This window comes from Lepisosteus oculatus, chromosome 14 (genome assembly GCF_040954835.1).
Source record: "Lepisosteus oculatus isolate fLepOcu1 chromosome 14, fLepOcu1.hap2, whole genome shotgun sequence".
NCBI classification, from domain to species: domain Eukaryota; kingdom Metazoa; phylum Chordata; class Actinopteri; order Semionotiformes; family Lepisosteidae; genus Lepisosteus; species Lepisosteus oculatus.
In genome coordinates, this window is record NC_090709.1 from 50571093 (window position 1) to 50585173 (window position 14081).

Here is a 14081-nt window from a genome sequence, read left to right on the forward strand (position 1 = left end):
CCTGAGAGACAGTGATTGAATCCTGTCTGGAATTAGGCTCTCTGTTAGTGTTGATCTGTGGGAAGTATGTGGTAAAAAGGGAAAACTCCTTTACTTTAGTCACTTTGAAAGTTCAAATGTACAGATCTTCAGAAACCCCAGTCTGAAGGATGAAGCAGGTTCTGCTCAAGGAGTTGCCTACGTTTTGCTCCATTCAATCCAAGCAGATAGTCCAACATTTGCCTTCTCTTGGCCATGATTACACTGCCCTTTCTTTCATCTTTGTACTTCTACAAAGATTTCAGGACTCTTAATCCACCATAATATCAGAAGCCAAAATTAACCTTCTAACATGTACAAATCATTTGCGATGAAAGGAGGTGGAAGGGTTTAAGAATGTTTGTAAGACCTGGTTGATTACCACACATAGACATACTTTGTTGTCAGTTTTTTTTCTCTTTGAAAGGCTATAGGAGGGGTGTGATGGACTGTACCACTATCATAGAAGATGCCGCTACAGAAGGACACTTCTGTAGCGGCAAGGCATATTTAAAATACAGGAATTAAGTTTGCTGCTCCCTTGCCAGTCCCTCTCTCCCTCATCTCAGTGCAGCTGGATACAGAGAGGCCATTCCATCTGGTTCACATTTAAGGTGTTTTTCTAGCTGATAGAGTTTCCTGATAAGGAACAGCTCCCAAGGCTGAGATTCACCAGCCACCCTAATAAGTGGTCATCTCTGGCGCCTTACTGTCTGGGAGATTCCATGGGAGAGGTTCATCCCAAGGTTTACAACCCTAAGGTCAGAGGTCACTGTTACTCATCCTCCACCTCAATCAGCCAATCAGGAACTGGTAGGGCAGGGTAACCCCACGTGGGTCTCGAATGCCCGCGGAACTTTAAGCCACTGAACTACCGTAGTTCCTCCAGATAAAACAGGCAGCACGATGCCCAGAAGGTGCCCCTCCAGGACGTTCTCAGACTCAGCTCGGACAATCACGTGACGGCCAGTGTGTCCGAGTGCCAGGACTTAACTTTGTTTTAAGAGTCGAGAACGGAGGTTGCCCACGCATAACCAAAGGATCCGCCCGAGGTTAGCCCAGCAGCAAGCCCCGTGAACCACAGGTACTCCACCTTCAAAGCTCGCCTGATCAACGAGTGAACTACGGTTGGAACTGTCGACAGCTGAATCTCAGGATTCAGGACTAGCGCTACATCGGGAACGAACTAGTCTTCTTCCCATCTAAAGAGTGTGACTGGCTTGGACCCGTAGTCACTTTCCATGTGCACAAGCTCTGCTAGTTTCAGCCAACACTAACTAGCCGGTCTTCAAAGAGCATCAGCAGCGCATCGCAGCAGGAATCTCTCCCTCCTCTCCTTCTCACCAGCCGCACCGGCCACTGCCTGGCACCGAGCCAGAGAGTGCCGATTGCACACAACAACAGCCTGCCACTGCTTCTTTGTGTCTGCGGGAGATCTGAATCCACAGAGATCGGATGAGTATTCAACATTCTGCATTACAGCTCGAGAATTCAATTGTTACCTCAACCACAATTGATATCAATCTAATACCTATGAGTGATGTACTTGCTTTTGAGTATCTAGTGTAGAAGTTGTAATCCCAGTTCATTTACGAAACAGTCTAAATGAATGGTATACTGAATGTATGTCCCTCTTGGTTTGGAACTCTTCATGATTTAATATATACCTTTTGTATTCTGCTAACCCACACTCTTAAGATATGTTATGTTTATATGCACATTTTATGTATTAATAAGTGTATTAGTATCTGTGTGTGAGCGTTAATGAGTTAACCCGCAAGGTCGGTTTTCTAATAGCCATCAAAGAATCATTTTGTGACTTACTGCTACAATTAATAATTGTCCCAGTAAATACACAAAACCCCTACACACGCATGGAAACCAATATTTACCTGCTACTCCAGAATGCAGCAGAGAACAGTTGGACAGAAGGTTAGTATCTGTCGATACTGCGTCACAGAAGTCAGTCTCTTCCCCCTCATTATGCAGGCTGACTTGTTCACGATGAACTGTCCTCCAGTGACAGTCAGCTGCAATCACTGACTCAGACATGGTGTTGATACACTGACGGCACTTTGGCTGATTTGGTTAACATGCTTTCCTCTTAAACAGGAGATGCTTTAATCCCAGCAGTGCTTTTCTTCCTATCTTGTCTTACAAAATGTATCACTATGGATGATTACATACAGCTTGATTTTGTTTAACGCAAGTTTTCATTTTCTTTCTGGAACAACTTGCTTTTCATGAAATTCATACAGCTTGTTAAAGATGAAATACAAATCTTGCCTTGTATATCGCAGGCTGGTAAGAAAAAAGCATTATTTTCTTTTTTTTAAGCTTGCAAATGGAGAAAAGGGACACACGTGAGTCTCTGTTAATTAAAAGGTTAGTGGTTTGAGCCCACCCAGAAATGCACTTCTCATTATTGCAATGTAAACCTCATCTCTACTTATTCAGATTTCTTAGCAAAACCTTAACCCACTTGATTTTTGCAAGAAATGTGAATGTTTTTGTTAAACAATTAAGTATGTAAGTCAATATCACTGGGAATGGCAAATAATGACCAACATTCAAGGACATCATATTCAGCCAAGGACTTTGATCTTCGAACGGCTAGCAGAAGAATTCATTTATGCTCTCGATGCATCCTTAGTTAGAATATTTAAAATTACGACACAGATTTGTTGGAGAACTTGACAAGCAAAAAAGACAGTTGGACAGCCTGATTATGCTAGGACTGTACATTTGTATTTTAATACTTTTGTATATTTATCTTAATTGTAATATACATGTAACCATAAATGCTGTTCTATGTAAATACATTTTGTTGTATTTTATCATATTTTAGCTGAGGGCACAAGGGGGTCTATTATACCTTCCGAAACTTCCAAGACAACTATAACAGAGGCTCATATTTTAATATAATTTGCTTTAAAAGAAAACCACAATTTGTACGATATCATCCCTCAATATCGACGTTCAAATGAAGGATTTAAAGAAGCAACAGCGATAGGAGAGTACATTGATTTTGGACCAATGTTTGAATCTGAACAATCCTTCCTCCTGGAAAGAAGAAAAAACAGGTATGTTTTGAGTCTCATGATGATGCTCTTCTGGATTAAAAAAAAAACAGTGCAAATTTGTTTCGGATGTATTTTGGATAAAATTATAACTGTCATCGAAGAGAAATTTGATCAGTTGAATGCAGTCGAAACTTTTGACATTTTATATGATGACAGGACGTACACTTAGGACTCAGTACCGATAACGCTGCTGATATTGATGGAGTAGAAATTAAGTGTATTGGCAATTTTATCTGAGGCAAGAAGTACTAGAACACCTCCTATAAAAATGTTAGGATTCAGAGCAAGAAATATTTTTCCACCTCACCCAATGGTATTGCATTAACGAGGCTGAAGCTGGCTTCTTCTTCTGCCTTTAATGCTGCTGCTGTGTTGTTATGCCGCCTTTCGCCTGTAGATGGCTCTTTACAGTAATTTTTAAAAGTACTAATCAGGATGGATTACTGTATTTATCCTCAGTAAATGGGAATATGTAAGTAGTGACTATCCAAATAACATTTTTGTGTGAAACACATTTCAGAAAATTGTAAACCAATTTTCAAAACTCACAATAACACAAACACAATAAGTAAATAAGACAAAGGCAAAACATAAGTTCACAGGCACTTTCTGCTTATTTACCACGACTTTGCCTTCTGATCATAAAAAGTCTTAAAATCTTGCATTTTACAAGAACTTTTTAATATAAATGGGACATTTAGAACATGGCATATGAGAATATATGGTTAACCGAGGATGAGCAACGGGTGATGGCACTTCCTGCTTCTTGCTATAAACCTACCCCCTGGTTATAAAAACATCTAAAAATTCTGACACTGAGGTGTGAGAGACAATGGAACAGACTATCAAAATCCTGAACTTTAGGAAATTTTACAGTGCCATTTTTTCAAATATGACCCTGTGAACATGGCATGTCCCTCCTTCCTCATTACCAAAACATCTCAATGTTCCAACACTATGTACATTGGTAATTACAACACTTCACTGTTGCATTTCTGAGTTGTGACATTGTGAACATGGCATGTTAAAGTATATAGAAACTCTAGATCAGAACAGGCTTAATGCAATTCATAGTGATTTATCATTTTCTGACTTTCTAAATGAAAAAAAAAAATTTGGTGATTATGACACTTCGGTATGACATAAAATATGCTTCAATGATAGAATAAATAATCATGGAAAAAATACCCACAGTGGACATTCATAGTTGTGATTATAGGAATGTTAAATATCAGGTGAGTAGCTGCGTCAGCATGCGTAGGCTGCAAAGGAACAAGTAAAGGGTTATTCCATGCTGAAAAGAGAAGCAAGGAAACACGACGTGTTGGCCATGGAGCCTTCTTCAGGTGTTAGAAAGACAGGGCAGTATGCACAGATAATTTTCTTTTTATCTTTGCTTACTGCAGTTTATCTTTGATGACAACATCAAAGACATTAAGGAATTCTTACGACTAACAGCTCCACATCAACTTCCTTTTATAACTAACTTCATCAGATCTCTCAACTGCACTCTTCTAGTTTCTCACTTCAGAGAAGGATAAAAAACTCAATCATCCTCTACAGAGAAAAACCATCAACACCCCTACCACCCCTACCCCTACCATCAACACCCCTCCACCAATCCTAACCTTGTTGTTACTATACCCTCTGACCTTTCCCTTTCACCCCTTTGCATCCTCAGCTAACATAATTTAACATTACAACACAATTACAATAGATTGGACAGTATTTACAGTTTAAAATTAAGGTAAATATGTCCAAATATCAACATCCAACTGCACAGTGCTAACAAAACAATGCTTGTCAAGTTCTCAAACAAATCTGCATTGTATTTTTAAAATATTTCAGCAGAGGATGTGACGGGAGTATAAATGACGATTCAACGATCATTTTTCTTGGGTGAATATGGTTTTCTGGGGAGTTGCGATGTTGGGCATTATTGGACATTTTTGACAAGTGTTGAACAGTCACATTTCCTACAAATATTAAAATGGCTATGGTTTAGCTGAGAAATCCAATCAACCTATGTGAAAACAATGTTTACATCACAGAAGAAACCCACCCCTGGGTGGACTTGAACCAGCAACCTTTCGGTTAATAGCTAAACACGCTAACTGATTGCGCCACAGAGACTGACTGGTGGAGTCTCTTCTCGAATCAAAAAAAAAATAATCTCTTACCGTTTATTTTGCCAGCCGGTAATATTTCTTCTGCACTGATAACCAAGAACTGAATTTCATGTTTCACAAGCTGTGTGAATTTCATCAAAAACAAGTTTACCAGAAAGGAAATGAACACATGCATTTAACGAAATCAAGCCCTTTGTGATTGCCCAAGATGGTACGTTCTGTACTACAAGATAGGAAGAAAGACACGGCTGGGATTTGAATCACAGTTCTTTTGTTCAATAAAGAGGCACTTTAACCAACTAGGCTACGGTGACAGGACCACCATCACCTTTTACAGCCTCTTGGACACACCGCTCTGAGACATCTGCGTTCAGAAAGCGCTGAACCTGCTCTCAGAGCAAATTGCCTCTTTTACATACAGTAGCAGCCCCGACACTGAGAAACGAAGAGAACTGGCTTTTATCCGGCATTTTTCATGTCCAATGCGTTTGACATCTCCCAAGGGCGACAGAGTTCTTTTGCAACACTATTTCTTCTTCTTTTTTATTTCTGTACGCTTTGATAAAAAAACGAGAAATCGTGCAAGGGAAAAATGTCTTTTTTTTCATAGAGAAAACGTGCACCAGGAAATGTTGTGTTGAGAAGAGGTGATTTAACATGATACGTGACCTAATTTATCGGAGTAAATGCTCACCCACCAAGGTCTGGAGAAGTTGGAGAGTCTGGTGGATGTAATAATTATACGGTGTTGTGGAAGAAAACAGTCTTTCTTTGAATTCTCAATCAATCGGAATTCCAGTGCGAAACATAAACCCTTTGTCTGATTTAAAGAAATAATATTTTAAAAATCATAAAAAATCGGAAAACACATGTTTCTCACTTTGAAATTTTAGACGGGGCGGTATATTACTAGTAGCGACGCTGAGCACACTATGGGGGAATTCCGGTTATGTGAAATACCAGCAGTTTAATAAATAACGCATCTGATTTTGAATCATAAGATTGTAGGTTCGACTTCTACCTGGCTCGTGTAAATTTTATTCAAGCTCCTCAGTAATAGATGTCTATTATGTAATGAACCGCACCTAAAAGCAAACATTGGGTCTGTTTCCTTTGTTTTCCAGCATGAAATAGCAAATCGTTACAAAAAGTACCTGCTAATGTCCAATAGCGGGTTTTTTTTTTCAAATTACAGTTTCAGGCTTCAGACACTTTTTAATAAAACAAAAGTGTCCGGAAACTCCCTAACTTTCAGGTTTGCTTGAACCTGTATTAAAAGAAGTTATTTGAAACTTCCGGGATTCCATTCTCTGATGTAGCTCTCTCTTAAGACGGATGTGATGTTTCGCAGATGTGAACTGTGCCTTCTCTCTTGTGTTCAAGGGTATTCGCTGTGTGAGATCCTAACTGTATGTCCAGTAGGGCTCTATTTTGTTTAGATTATCTATGTGGTGTACAGATAGAACTCAACTACATGGTGTGAATTCCGTGTTTAGGATGAGCAGAACCTGAAAAACGAAAAGCAGACCTCAATGTGATTTGAACATGCAGCCTTCTGATTTGGAGTCAGATATGCTACCTTTGCGCCACGGCTATCAGCACCTTTGAAATTCCCAAAGGAGACAAATCAACTTCACAAAAAAAAATCTCCTGTGAAGAGCGCCGCTCTTCCGAAGAGAGTCTCTTCATCCCAGACCACATTTTATTCTTCCTGCGCAGCTCTTGTGCAGGTGTTGTTCTCAATTACAGATCCAGGAACACTGATTTTTTTTCCCTATTTTTTTAACTTAAGTACCCCATGGTGCAACGGTAGCACGTCTGACTCTAAATCCCCAAGTTCATTTTCGAAGTATATCGGAGTCAACTGATACTGATCAGGTTCTGCTGCTACTGAACCCGCAGTCTTCACCTTAAAGTTCAATTCCCCAAGCCTTTTGACCTTATATGTCCATCCCTTCTCGTCAAAATTTGTATTTTCACAGAGTACCCTTCAGAAATCGCAGTATAGAATGAAAAAACTCCAGAAGATCTCGGCCGCTGTTGGTGATTTTCCTTTAAAAATAAATGAATCTCTGGAAATTTTACGGAGTGTATCACTTTCACTGAGACCGAGAAGTGTTAAGCTGTACATGAGTCTTTGTGGTTCGGTTGTTAACCAAAAGGGTGCTGGTTTGAGCCCTCCCAGGGACACTATGAGCCTTTTAATGTACACACCCGTCTCACTTTATCTCCACGGCCGGTCTTGTACCGCAATCAAATACAGAGCCCGTAGGAGGCAGTAAGCTCGCATATATAGCTCACTGTGTATATAATGAAGAAGTAGAGGTTAGTTTCTCATCTGCGCGTTACAGAGCCTTACGCAACTCGTACTGTACCAATAGCTAGGGTTTGATCCCTGCACGGGCTATTAGTTGAAAAGCCATTGTAAATGACGTGTAAGAGATTTATAGATACTGTAGATCAGTGGTTCTCAAACTGTGGTACGCGTACCGGCAGTGGTACGTGGAGTGCCACCAGGTGGTACGCCAAATGACCCTGGAACTGTGTAGTGTGCACTGAAAAATCGGGACGGGTTTTCATATTTTGTATTTTAATACGTGTCGAATACGCAGCCTACGTACTACGATACAGTGCATGCTAATACTTCAGTGGACACAAGAGATACTCTGTAATTCTATACCACTCTATAGGAATGCGTGCTACGGATGCAAGTGACCAATTGTATTTAAAAAAAGCTATTGTATCTCCAGCAAATAGGGAGAAAGGAGAATGTGCGTGATTTTGGAACAATGCCAACATTGTAAACACAGGAATGCATAGAAATACGTGCTACGAACGCAGGCAATCTTGTGAGCACACGAAAGCGTGATAACAGAAAAATATTTAAGAACTGTTCGAATTTGAGAAAAATACACCAAGCGTCTCTGTGTTTCGCTCCCATGCGCATGAAATAAAAACTTTAAATAAATACGGAAATAAAAACAGAAACACGGAAAAATGCAAGCTTGCGGATCGCTAAAGCAGGTAAGCTACACTATTTTTGAAGAACCTTATTTAACGTTGGCAAAAGAGCTGACACGTATTATGTGTGGAGAAAAAGCTGCTAAACAGCTCGACCTGCTGCCCCCCTCCCCCTGAAAGACACAGTCATTCATAGAATTATTGAAATGAAGGATTTTATCAAAAGTACACTGATAGAGCGCGTTAAGATGAGCAGATGTTTTTCACTGCAATTAGATGAGTCTGTAGTCGATTTGGCCAATTTCCTCGTTTACGTTAGATACGAGTTTGAGGGTATGTCCCATGAAGACTTTCTGTTCTGTAAACCGCTACCAAGAGGAACTACAGGAGAGCACATATTTCAGCTTCTGAATGAATTTTTCGAAGAGAATGGCCTCGACTTGATAAAATGCGACTGAGTTTGTACAGACAGTGCTAGAGCAATGACAAGCCGACATAACGGTGGAGTTGCACGAATTAGAGAGGTTGCTCCAGAAATTAATGTACGCATTACAACATCCACCGCGAGACTTTTGCCGTCAAGAAAATGCCTGACGATTTAATATCTGTTAGACTCTGTTGTGAATTGTATCAAGGCTCGAAAAATTAATTCACATCTCCTTTGCTCAACTAAATAGGCTCACCCCTCTCACTGAAATGGTGCTTTTTTATTAGTTGTTGTTAATGTTTTTTTTCTGTAAAATACTTTGAGAAGCCACCTTTAAAGGCGCTATATCAAATAAAGTTCATTATTATAATATTTATTTCTGGGGTTCCTATGAGATGATGACTTGTAGGTGGTACTTGGATGCTTTGGTTGGATTAGGGGTGGTACTTGGTCCAAAAAGTTTGAGAACCACTGCTGTAGATACTTTATTGATCCCATGAGGGAAATTAATAAAGCTTATCCAGCTAGCTTTTATGTTTCACACTAAATTGCGATCTTGAAACCAAAATAATTAGAAATATGGAACACAACCGTTGTTCTCCAAGAAGGAAAGCTGTTTAACACTGACGTCACTCCTTTTTATTTAACCCAGATTGTGAAGACAACTCCACCCTATCAAAGGTAATTGTTGCACAAAAGTTGGAAAGCACACTCTGAATCCATCTGTACTGTATATTTGATTTCCGCGATCCGTTCAAGGCTGCTTGGTGCTTCGCAAGCAAGTCATTTCAGGGAAGAAACTCAGTTTAGAGAACTACTGGTGCATTTTCACTCATTGAATTTGATCTTTGTACTGTCTTTTCATTCTCAGCTATAATATTTCAAAATTACAGTTCGGATTTGTTGGAAAACTTCACAGGCATTATTAAGTTAGGACTGTACAATTGTATTTTAATATCTTGGTATATTTACCTTCATTTTAATATGGATGTAACCATAAATGTTGTACTTTTGTCGTACATTTTAACTGAGGACGCACGACGACTATTATACCTTGTGATACATGCAAGACATCTGTAAACGAAGATGTAATTACAGTCAAATTGGCAATTAACAGAAAACCACAATTGTATAATATTATTTCTCTATGTCGATGATCAGTTGAAGGATTTGAAGAAACAGCAGCGATAGCAGGTGATTTTGGTTTTGAACCCATCTTTACACCTCAATAATCCATTTGTCCTCGAAAAAAGAAAAGACAGGCATGTTTTGAGTCTCATAATGATCATCTTCTCGATCCAAAGAAACATATAAATTTGATTCCTTCCGTAGTATTTGGGATTTTCTTATGAAGATCTCACGAAGTATTGCCAGGATCTATATTTAGCGTTCGGTAGCGATAACACTGCTGATATTGATTGAGTAGAAATCTATGATGTATTGACAACTTTATCTGAAGCGAGAAGTCCTAGAACGCTGCCTATGAAGTGTTAGGATTCATACCAAGATATACTTTTTGTTTTCAACCCAAAATGCTGCTATTGCATTAATCATTATATGAACTATACCAGTTTTGGTAGCTTCTCTGCATGATTTTTCAAAACTGAAACTAATTACAAAATTATTTAAGATCAACCATGACAAAAAATTATAAATAAGGACTAATATTAATATCAACTGATGTTACTACAGAAAAAAAGATTTAACTGAAATATTAATAAGACTATTTGTGATTATGTCACTTCTCTGCTTCAGCAAGGTCAATATAAGACTCTGAAAGTAGTAAAGCAAAACTGAACTCAAAATCATATTAGGAATTCTGAGCGATATCTCCATACAGGTAATCCAACAGAACGTTGAAATATTTGAATATCATCTCTCTGTATATTGCGGTGCTTTTAACCTAGAGGAAAACTATTGGATTGAAGGAATGCTAACCGCTGGGTTAAAATGTATAGTTGTTATTTGGAGAAATCTGTAAACTCGTGATCTTATATGTTTTAAAAGACAGCACAGGAAAAAACAGTGCTGAGACGGAGCACTGATGACCTATCTGAGCTAATCGATAAAACCCACCCAGTGGATACTCTAGCAGAACGTCAAAGAATATTCACCTTTGTATCCAAAGAAACCACAGGAACAACATCAGGTAGCACAATCAATTCCCCTTTTAAATCTTTCCTGTAAGGTATGCTATGTGAATTCATGAAGTTAATCCTCTGATCTCTTTTGAGCACGAACAAAGTATTTTTGATGGAGCGCTCTGTTCAAAGATAAGCTATTACCCCTGCCAACGATTCGGCGTGAAGAATTAAAAGTTTCACAGACAAAAGCAGCTCACCACCACAGCCAATATTGAATGTACTGTACTTGCCGGTACACTATCATGTGCACTGCCTCAAAAGTGATCTTGGCAGATGTTGTTCCCTACATAAAGCTGAACATGCCAAAGAGAATTTTTGTTGAGAAAACAAAATATTTTTTCTGCCTTGATGTTAAGCCTGTCTTTTAGAAAGTCTATCTCTAAACACCTCCTGCAGCCTAACAAAAAGCACTTTTACTGATCGTATTGCAGGTCTTAAAACACTAACATTTGGCAGCAGTGGGATTCGAACCCACGCCCCCAGAGAGACTGGAGCCTAAATCCAGCGCCTTAGACCGCTCAGCCACACTACCTTCCTCCATGTTCGTCTTCCTCACATTCCTGGCTTGGACTGGGGGGCTTCAGCTCTTGTCGTCCGATCTAATAATATCATGACATGTGGAAGTGACTGCAACTTCATCTTCCGAGATGCTTTCAATAGCACAAACGCTACTTTCACCGGCACAAACATAGCAATAACGAAAGAGGTGGGTTTCATCCTTTGTGCTGTTTGTAGGGGCGCAACTCTACGTCGATCTACTGACTTGAAGAGCAAAAATCAAAATCCTCTGCTATTACTGTTGCTTTTTTCATAGTTTATTTTAATCCTTCATTTGAACATAGATTTTGAAGGATATTGATGATAATACCACTTAAATTGTGGTTTTCTTGTGATCGCCAATTTTTTTCAAATACCAGCCTTTTTTACAGTTCCTTGCGTGTTTCACAAGGTATAATAGCCCCCCTCGCATCCTCAGCTAACATATTTTAAAATTACAATAGATTATACAGCATGCATGTTTACATTTATATTAAAATTAAAGTAAATATACCAGAATACATACAGTGCTAACCCAATAATTCTTGTCAGGTTCTCCAACAAATCTGCGTTGTTATTTTAACATGTTTCAGCTGAGGGTGCAACAGGAGTATAAATGAATTTTCCCGCCAGCCGTTCAAAGACCAAATTCCATGAGTGAACATTATTTTTTCAGAAGTTGCCGGTATTGGACTTTGCCGGTGGTAATGAATTATATCCACAACTGTTGTAGTAGTTCCTTCTTGAAATTCGACACGTGCAAAGCACTCGTAATATCATAGGTGTTAAAGTTCGCTGAGTCTATTTGAGTCATGGTGTGTATCCCTGCCTATCATTGGGAGACGGGTAGCTTTTTTACACTCAGATTCCAATCTTCAATGCTTTGTGTGAGAGCTTACATAACTTTCATTTTCTCACATTTTCTGACGACTGTTCCAAAGGGGCACCCTGTCAATTCCGAATACTTTTCAAAAATCTGCCAGCATGTTTGATTATTGTCATTTCATTTCGAAAAAGTTCAATATTGATCATAACTAAAGAAAATAATGATCACGAACAAAAAAGGGATAAAGATGCGAGTTGATCTTGAATCACAGCTGGGTGACACGGTCTTCTGTTCTGATATGGTTGTACGAGAAACAGGAGGAATCGCCAATCTCCTATAGAACATGAGTTGAATCAGGAGTGAGACATTTCGTATACTCGTGCATATGTCAACGCCTGACCTACATCGTAAAACTAACATTAAGTTGTCAGAGACATTAATTTATATACAAACAAGAGACAGACCAAGTAATAATTCTACATTAGTTCAGGTGGGTAAACCTGAACTAACTAACTAATAAGCCTATTAATAATTCTACATTAACGTGTCCTACACTGATCAGACTAATTGACATGGTCTGATTCAGAGCCTGTGCAGTTCGTGCTAATTACAACAAGGACAGTTCTGAACCCTCATCACCGAACTGAGCACAAGTTCAGCTGTTCTCCAGTTTTGTTACGCATGGTTTTTCATTGCAATTGAGTTCAGAGCTGGAGCTGAACTCCAGACAGTACAGTGTTTTGGGTAAGTTGTTGAAATTCGCATGAGGCTGCAGACAACTTACCTAAAGTGTGTTCTATAGCTTTCAGGTGGAGTTCATTTATATAAAAGAATATAAGTGGTATAAACGAAACAAGCCAGACGGCAGTCCAACCTACAGTATAATTTTCTGATGGAAGTCCTGACGCGTTATTCATTACGCCACTGACCCTGCTATTGTAGTGCTAAAATAAAACACGTTTTCTACATTTATATCTGTTTAAAAATCACTATCTAAAAAAGACAAAGGGTTTGTGTGTCGCGCTAAAATTCCGCTTCATTTCGAATGCAAATTAAAACCATTTTGTTCCAAGAAATCATAAATTTGTCACATCCTTCATACTACTAATAAGTATACGAATAAATACTCGGAAGAAGCCGCTCAGGTATTAGAGAGATTTAAAATCGGATCGGAGGATTTAGAGTCCAGACTGCAAACCAACAGCTGACACAGGTCTTTTATAGAACCGTTTTGATTTCCTCTACTTTGTCCCCGTGACGTCATTGTCCTGCTCACAGCCGAGCCCGACACACGTCTGGTTTCTGTCGCTGGGTGCATACCCTCCGGTCCATGCGGGTCCTAATACCCCAGTACAATGACGGGGACACTAAACTGTAAACAGGTGCCGTCCTTCGGCTGAGACGTAAAACCGAGGTCCTGTGATCATTCAGGAGAATGGTGGTGGTGGAGGGGAGTCCCCATTACCTGTAAAGCGCATTGAGTGGAGTATCCAGAACAGCGCTATATAAGTGTAAGCAATAATGATGATGATGATAATTATTATTATTATAATGTAAAATGCAATAAAAAAATCAAACTTTGATTCAAAATAGATTAATGTAAAAACTGATAAAGCTAATGCTTTTTTCAGGGCTATATCTACTTTTTTAAAAAAAAGCGAAGTCTGTCGCGATTGTGAGAGTTAGAGAATGTGTTCCAGCGGGTGCCTTCATATCATGAGCGTCAGTCTCGCCCGTAGCTGCGAGAAGGTTAAAAGCGCACAAGTGATCTGTAGACGATGTTCGGGGAAGAGCTAATTCTGTTTTCAGCACAGGGAGTGAGAATGAGCTCAGCCCGGCTCCCAGCAGAATCCATTCTGGTTTGGTTACTGTTAGACTGTGCGTCTGAGGCTCTTTGGATCGCAATGTAAAAAAAACAATTGCTCACATCGTGTGACTTCCACGACAGGAAGGAAA

At 39.3% G+C, this 14081-nt stretch overlaps 1 non-coding gene across 1 annotated transcript; it reads right to left on the reverse strand.

The window, feature by feature from the left end:
* Window positions 1–11212: 11212 nt before the first annotated feature.
* On the reverse strand, window positions 11213–11294 carry trnal-uag (transfer RNA leucine (anticodon UAG)). Its single transcript has one exon. It is a non-coding gene; the product is annotated as a tRNA-Leu (tRNA).
* Between the last annotated feature and the right edge of the window lie 2787 nt (window positions 11295–14081).